Raw genomic sequence first — 7,338 nt, 5'->3', positions numbered from 1 at the left:
CTAAAATTGCATTCCACAACATAATGATTCATCTAAGTAAGAATCTTTCGTGGACTGGTTTCTTATACTGATAAAGAGTAAATAAAGAAAAGACTAACCTAAAGGTTAAATATTATGTTTTTTTATGGGATTAAGTCACAATTTATTGGTTGTTATTTATGATGAAAATCATATTTTATTTTTTTTTATCTAAAATTTGAAGTTTCAATTTCCACTCGAAATCGTTTTCAAAAAAGTTTTTATGAAAATCTGAAAAAATGTGTATTATTATTACAAATAGCAGAATTCATAACATAATATTATTATGATAAAAATACACATTTTTTTAGATTTACATAAAACTTTTTTGAAAACGATTTCCAGAGTGGAAATCAAAACGTCAAATTTTAGATGATAACATGTGATTTTCATCACAAGTAACACCCAATAAACTTTGGCTTAATCCCATAAAAAAACGTAATATTTAACTTAAACATGCCACAAGGAATTAGTTTTAGATCCTTACTAACCTAAAGGCTAATTTAAGTAGAAGATATTCCTTATCATGGGCAGCATTTGGTCAATTACAAACAGTATTTAAATCAAACTTACCAAATACTTTAAAGGCAAAAACCTTCGATCAGTATGTATTTCCAGTTCTGACATATGGAACTGAAACTTGGCCTTTTAACAACAGTGTAGTCAACAAACTTAAAGTGACTTAAAGAGCTATAGAACGGAAAATGCTCAACATTAAGCTCAGTGAACGCAAATCCAATGAAGAGATAAGAACACAATTAACACTAGCAGATGTGATCTAGACGATTGCCATGTTAAAATGGAACTAGGCAGGACACCCAGGAAAGACAACCTTTTGATGAAGAGAAATTATTGAATGGCGACCAAGGGCAAGCAAAAAGAAGTAGGGGCAGACCTCAAACAAGATGAAATGATGACATCAAGCGAATGGCTGGCCATGAATGGATGCAAAAAACAGCAAATAGATGAATAGACACACCTAAGGGAGGCTTACATCCGACGATGGATGAAATAGGTGTTGATGATGATGTCAATATTATTATTGCAATTGTATTGAATAATGTATAATTATATACATATAATATAATATTTTAATAGTGTATTGAAAGTTATTTTATGATCCTGTTGGTAGATATTGCTGAGGTTGTGGTACAGAAATTATTGGAGGTTGTAAATTTACTAAGACACTGCAGAAATGAATAACTTCATCTATATGTGAAAACAAATATTCTGGTATTTTCTAAAACACGAAATGTCCTCGTTTCCGAGGACATCGAGTGATGCAATCGTTGCATCACTCTTTCCACATGTATCCTTACTCTAGCTGTGTCATAAGTTTTCTCAGTTTCTTCCTTAGTAAATTCTAGTTTGGCCTTAAAAAATGGTGGCATTACAGGCAAAATTTTCTTTCCACAATCATCAATTACACTTTGGAATTCTGGAAAACCCTTATCTGCTAACACTTTATCACCATGTTCTAGAAGATTTATTAGTCCAGATGTAACTGTAATATGGAAATCACTTATACGACCACCATGAGCATCTGATTTGAAAAATGAAACCACTGGGAGTTATTGCAAATAGCACTTTAAAAGTAAATCCATGAGGATGGAATTTCTATTTGAAATTCTGTGCAATCAATAATTACATGAGTATCACCACATCCTGGTTTAAAACATCTGGAATTGAAGCTCGTACTGTTTCCTGGTCTGGCCTAAATACAAAATTTTATGTTCGATAGGCTAATTGATGCAGGCAAGAGAAAAATATTTTTGATATAGTTGTTCTATGGATTCTAAACAAAGCACCCATTGCTGCAAGTGACAATTAATCCTGTCTTCAATTTCATCAATAAGATGAAAAGCCTATTTTCTCTTGAAATCACATTTTTTTCTGAAAATTCCGTTTTTTGCAACAATAAATTAAAGTTCTGAAATGAAACACCAGTCAGGTCCAAGAACTCCTCTTCATTTTTTATTGATGGGCGACCACTAAAAATATTTATGTTTTTTTGTAAGATGATCCTCCTCAACTATAGGCTCATTTGATCCAACAGCCACATCAGCGTATGTTTTATGCTCAGTTCCACACATTTTGTTCTTGAAGTTTTTATTCTTTCTTGCTGTCACTAAATCAATCTCCACACTAATGTTAGTTTGTATTTCAACTTCAACAGAATCTTGATATCTATAAACATACTTTATACAAACAAATGATTCTTTCCAAAATTTTGGTGAATCATCATCATCCTCCCATATAAAGATTTGACAAGACTAATCAGCACTAGAATCAACCACAGAATAATTATTATTGAATGGCTCAATTTCACATGCATTATCTGGTGTATACGCCTCTGCTTGCACCGATATTTCATTAGATGAAGAATTTGCTATTTCACAATCTTCGTTTGGCCCTAATATTTCACCTGTGGAGTTTTTCATGGCTTGAATCCTTAGCTTCATAAATCTGGAATGTCTGTAAATAATAATAAAATATAATAGTATTAATAAGTATCTATGTATATTTATGGTGTAGGTACCTGTCAATTATATGTACACCTCTTGCTTTTAAAGTTTTTGAACCAAACAAAGAAGGTACATAACTTGGGCTAATTTCTGCATCAGATTTTCTTCCTCCAAGAAAGTGATCACTGCAAATTAAATGATGACTTTTTGGAGTCCATAATGATCCATCCTCGCTACAAAATCAATTATTTTTTTATTTTACACCATAGAAATATCATTTTGTTTGTATTATAGGTTATTTACTTACTTTTTCTTATTGATAGCAATAATCCATTTTTCTCTTACTTTTTTATGCTTGGCAACAGGAAATGAATAAAATTTACAATCACTGTTATACCCAGTATTTTTACATGTATCAATACAACAGCTGCTATATCTTTTTTGAAAAATTCATATTCCGCATTATTTGAAAGTTTACAATGTTAAAAGCACAAAACTGCCACTAACAGCGCTGGTGAAAACTGTCAAATCCCTTCTACTCATCGGCTCACAGCGAATACGTATTTCGTCCTAACCGGACTTATCAGAGCGACTGGTATAGAAGCCATAGGGCAGAGTCTCTTTGCGAATTAGCATATTTAATACACAGATGAGATGTTTCAGTTGTCGACGAGTTCACATCACCAAACATCTTGAAAATATACATATTGTTTAAAAAGTGGTGTGTTGCATTGGCCGATTAGATCAATTAAGAACTTTTTATCAGAAAGTGATTTAAAACTTTATTGTATAAAACCAGTTAACCCAAACAATTTGCCAGCCTTATAGGCCAGGCATTGATTCCAGAAACATTTGACGTGCAGCTTATGTGTACATGAGCAGCACCAGAAATACCAATAAATCAACTTTGTCTTCTACAAAAATATCTCAACAACCAACATACAGCAACACTTCTCCGATGTCATATGTAACAGCAGCAAAAATATCACCGAAATCATTGATTCAAAACTACACTGTTAAGTTTTTAATTAATAGCGAAACCAACCTATCCAAAGAATTCGCCTCTAGAATCTCCAACAATAGGGTCTGTATATATCTAACTAATAAAAATATAGTAGATGAACTTGCAAAATCTCATCCTACTATACAAAACTATCCTACTATACAAAACTTTAAATATACGTAAACTGGTCCCTCAAACAAAAATAATCCTGATCTTCCCGTTTATTCCTCACGAAATTATTAAAAATTCAGTTAAAAGCCCAAGTCTAAGAATAGCCTTTCCAGTTTTGTTTCTTACAGCAGAAATTCCATTGGAAGAATTCTCACATATTCTTAGCTTTAGACGTCGAGTTTATATAGTTCCCTCCTTCGAAACCTTCGAGCTTCAAACCTCCCGTGGGAACTCTTTCGAAGACAATGAAAACCTCATCTTTCTACGGACAAAATGGAGTGCTTTGTCTTTAAAAAAAATCACATGTTGCTTTATATTGCACTAACTCAACGGGAAGTACTCCTTCCAGCCAAGCAATTCGTTCCCCTCCTGTAAGAGCCGAATCCACATCTACTGAAAAAATACCAGGAAACAACACTGTATCTTCCACACCAACAGAGATTTCCAGTCACTAATTTATCACTTACGTACTATGTCACCGTACGGCACCATATGCAGAACGGAGAGTAGGAAAATACCAGGCTGGTTTCAGAGGTGGTAAATCGACAATTCATCAGATTGCAACCCTGAAACAAATTTTGGAAAAAACACTGGAATATGGCATTGATACTCATCACATATTTATAGACTATAAAGCAGCTTACGACTCTGTGAATATAAGAGAAATGTTCAAAGCAATGAAAGAGCTAGGAATACCAAATCAGTTGGTAAATTTAACAAAACTAACTCTTGAAAAAGTTAAATGTAGAGTACGCATTCAGGGGGAACTGTCTGAACCATTTAAAACAAATAACGGGCTGCGCCAGGGAGACCCTCTCTCCTCTATACTGTTCAATCTGGCTCTGGAAAAAGTAATACGTATGTCACAAATCACAACTACTGGTTCAATATATAATAAATCATTGCAAATCCTGGCCTATGCTGATGATATCAATATTGTTGGGAGAACGGAAAACGCTGTACGAGAGGCGTATGTAGGTAACATTAAAAGAATCAGCTACAAAAATGGGGTTAATAATAAACACCAACAAAACCAAGTATATGAAAATAAGCGCGCAACTACAAATTCCTACGACCACTTGTTATAGAAAACGACGTCATCGAAGCAGTGAACGAATTTGTATACCTGGGAGCGCTGCTTACCACTGAAAATAATACTACTGCAGAGATAAACCGCAGAATTTGCACGACCAACAGTTGCCATTTTGGGCTCAATTCCCTCTTTAAATCCACAATTATATCGACAGATACAAAAATAAAACTCTACCAAACAATAATACGCCCAGTCCTAACATATGGTTCAGAGCTGGACTCTAACAAAAAATAATGAAAACATGTTAGGATGTTTCGAAAGAAAAGTACTAAGGCGAATTTATGGAGCAATGAATGACAATGGAGTGTGAAGAAGACGATACAAATTCGAACTTTATAGAGTATACCAGGAACTTGATATCGTAAAACATATTAAGATAGGACGTCTGAGGTGGATAGGGCATGTAATGCGGATGGAACAAAATGACCCAGCTAGAAAAACGCTCCTTGATATACCCATTGGTCATAGAAGAAGAGGAAGACCTAGAACAAGGTTCCTTGATAATATCGATGAAGACACGAGCAATATGGGAATACGTGCTTGGCGTAGGAAGACGATGGATAGGGACTACTGGAGTGAAATTCTTGAGGAAACTAGGACCCACGCGGGGTTGTAAATCCAGAATGATGATGAATTTACCACTTACATCTTCAAATAACAACTCCTCATTAGAACAATTAAGTCAATATAACACAGATGCACAAATACACTATAAACGCCCACACTCAGTATCTTCTTCTAGCAACAGAACTAGCATAACTGAAGAAGCTACTCATAGTGAACAAATTAAAATCCATGCACGTTTCTCCAAACCACAAACCAAAAAGAAACGTAAACGGCCAAATTGTGACTCAACCTTATCGGCTATGGCAAAAACAATCATACATGAACTTCATGAAAACTCCACAAATATGCATAATCCTAGCAGATAACATAATTGCTCTTCTTGAAAACTGTTATTTTTTTAAACATCTACCTCAACCTTAATGAAAAATAAATAAATAATAGATTAACTCGTATTATAAAAAAAAAAAAAAATAATAACCGAACTGTTAATGGATGATTCTATAAAATTACCCAATCTTGACTTTTCACACGAAACAACAGTGACACATATCAAAATTCACAGACATCTCAACCTACACCATTTTTCTTTCTAAACATAGCTTTTCAGGTAAATAGCGTCCTTTTTCTCAACACAGACAGTTCCTTATTCCACCATGGTGTATCCCTGGTGGAACTCCTCTACGTTAGAGGGCAGGTTTCTTGGAATGATGAAATGACAGCGTCATTTAGATCATTCTCTGCCATTTCTAGATCCGTGGCGTTATTTATCGTTCTCCTCATCCTCATCAACGTGGGTTCCGATAAGTGACTTTTGCCGATTTCCCCTCTTCGAATGTGTCTGAACAGCTCTCCTCCTCAGACACATGCCATTCTGATATAAAGTTGCTCAGGAAATTTGGGACTCTTGTAATGTCGATTACTTCCTTTCTATTTTTGGTTATGAAAGTCGGTTTTTGTCTACATTTAACATATCCAAATTATTTGTCATAATAAATTGCAATAATGACTCACTCCTTTTGTTGATGTCCGTGCTCCCCAGGTCCTGTGGTGTGCATTGGCGTCGCAGCCGATGAGCAGTTGGGTCCCTGTTTTTCTGCAGTGTCTCATCAACTCCTCCAATTCATTGGTCAGTATCGCTGCTGGATCGTCCGAAGGAAGATAGGCCGAGCCCAGAATAATTGCTCTCAGTCCTCTTCTTTCCCGGATCTTGACTCTTACTGTCGTCAGATCTCTGGAACAGACATTAAATAGCAGCAGTATCTCTAATTCCTTTCTGGCAATCATACAGGTCCGGGGGACTTCAGTAGATGTACTATAAATCACTTCTCCATTTAACCCTAAAACTTTGATCCCCCTTTGGTTTACCCAAGGCTCTTGTACATGGGTAATATCAAACGTCCTCTCAAGCACTACCAGGACTGCTGAGGCTGCCTTGCAGTGTTGAAGTGAAAGTGAATCCATAGTAAGCTTTGTAGTTCTTCTTCAGATTTCTGCAGGATTCTTCATCTATAGAAAAGGCCAGGGGCTGGACCCTTTCTCTATTTTCCTGCTTAACAGAGACCAGTTCTGTGTCCTCAGCATCGGATTCAGATGCTGAACTCGCGTCCTAATCATCTGTGTCTCTATGGATTTTGTCTCAGAAATGAAGACCAGGACCCTGATTCTCACCATTCACAATTCAACCGTCTGTGTTAATTAGCTTATGCATTTTAACAACTAGGGCTTCCCCTCCTTGATTAAGAGCTCTGATGGTATATCACCTACTTCTGAGGCTTTATGGTTTTTTAGAGCTTTGCTGTTTCAGCAATGGCATCCGTAGCTGATATTTCTACTTCTATTTCTGGAAGATTCTTCTTTGAATGAATGCCGAACTTCCAATAGTGATGACAGTAGAAGGAGTCCGGTGAATCATGGCGAAAGTATGTAATTCACGTCACTTTAACATAATTGAGGTGCTTGATGTAAATATTAAAATATATTTTGGAAGGGGAAGAATAGAATAAAGAAATGTTATTTGTTTA

This window comes from Diabrotica undecimpunctata, chromosome 5 (assembly GCF_040954645.1).
Source record: "Diabrotica undecimpunctata isolate CICGRU chromosome 5, icDiaUnde3, whole genome shotgun sequence".
NCBI classification, from domain to species: domain Eukaryota; kingdom Metazoa; phylum Arthropoda; class Insecta; order Coleoptera; family Chrysomelidae; genus Diabrotica; species Diabrotica undecimpunctata.
Note: the sequence above shows the minus strand (reverse complement) of the source record.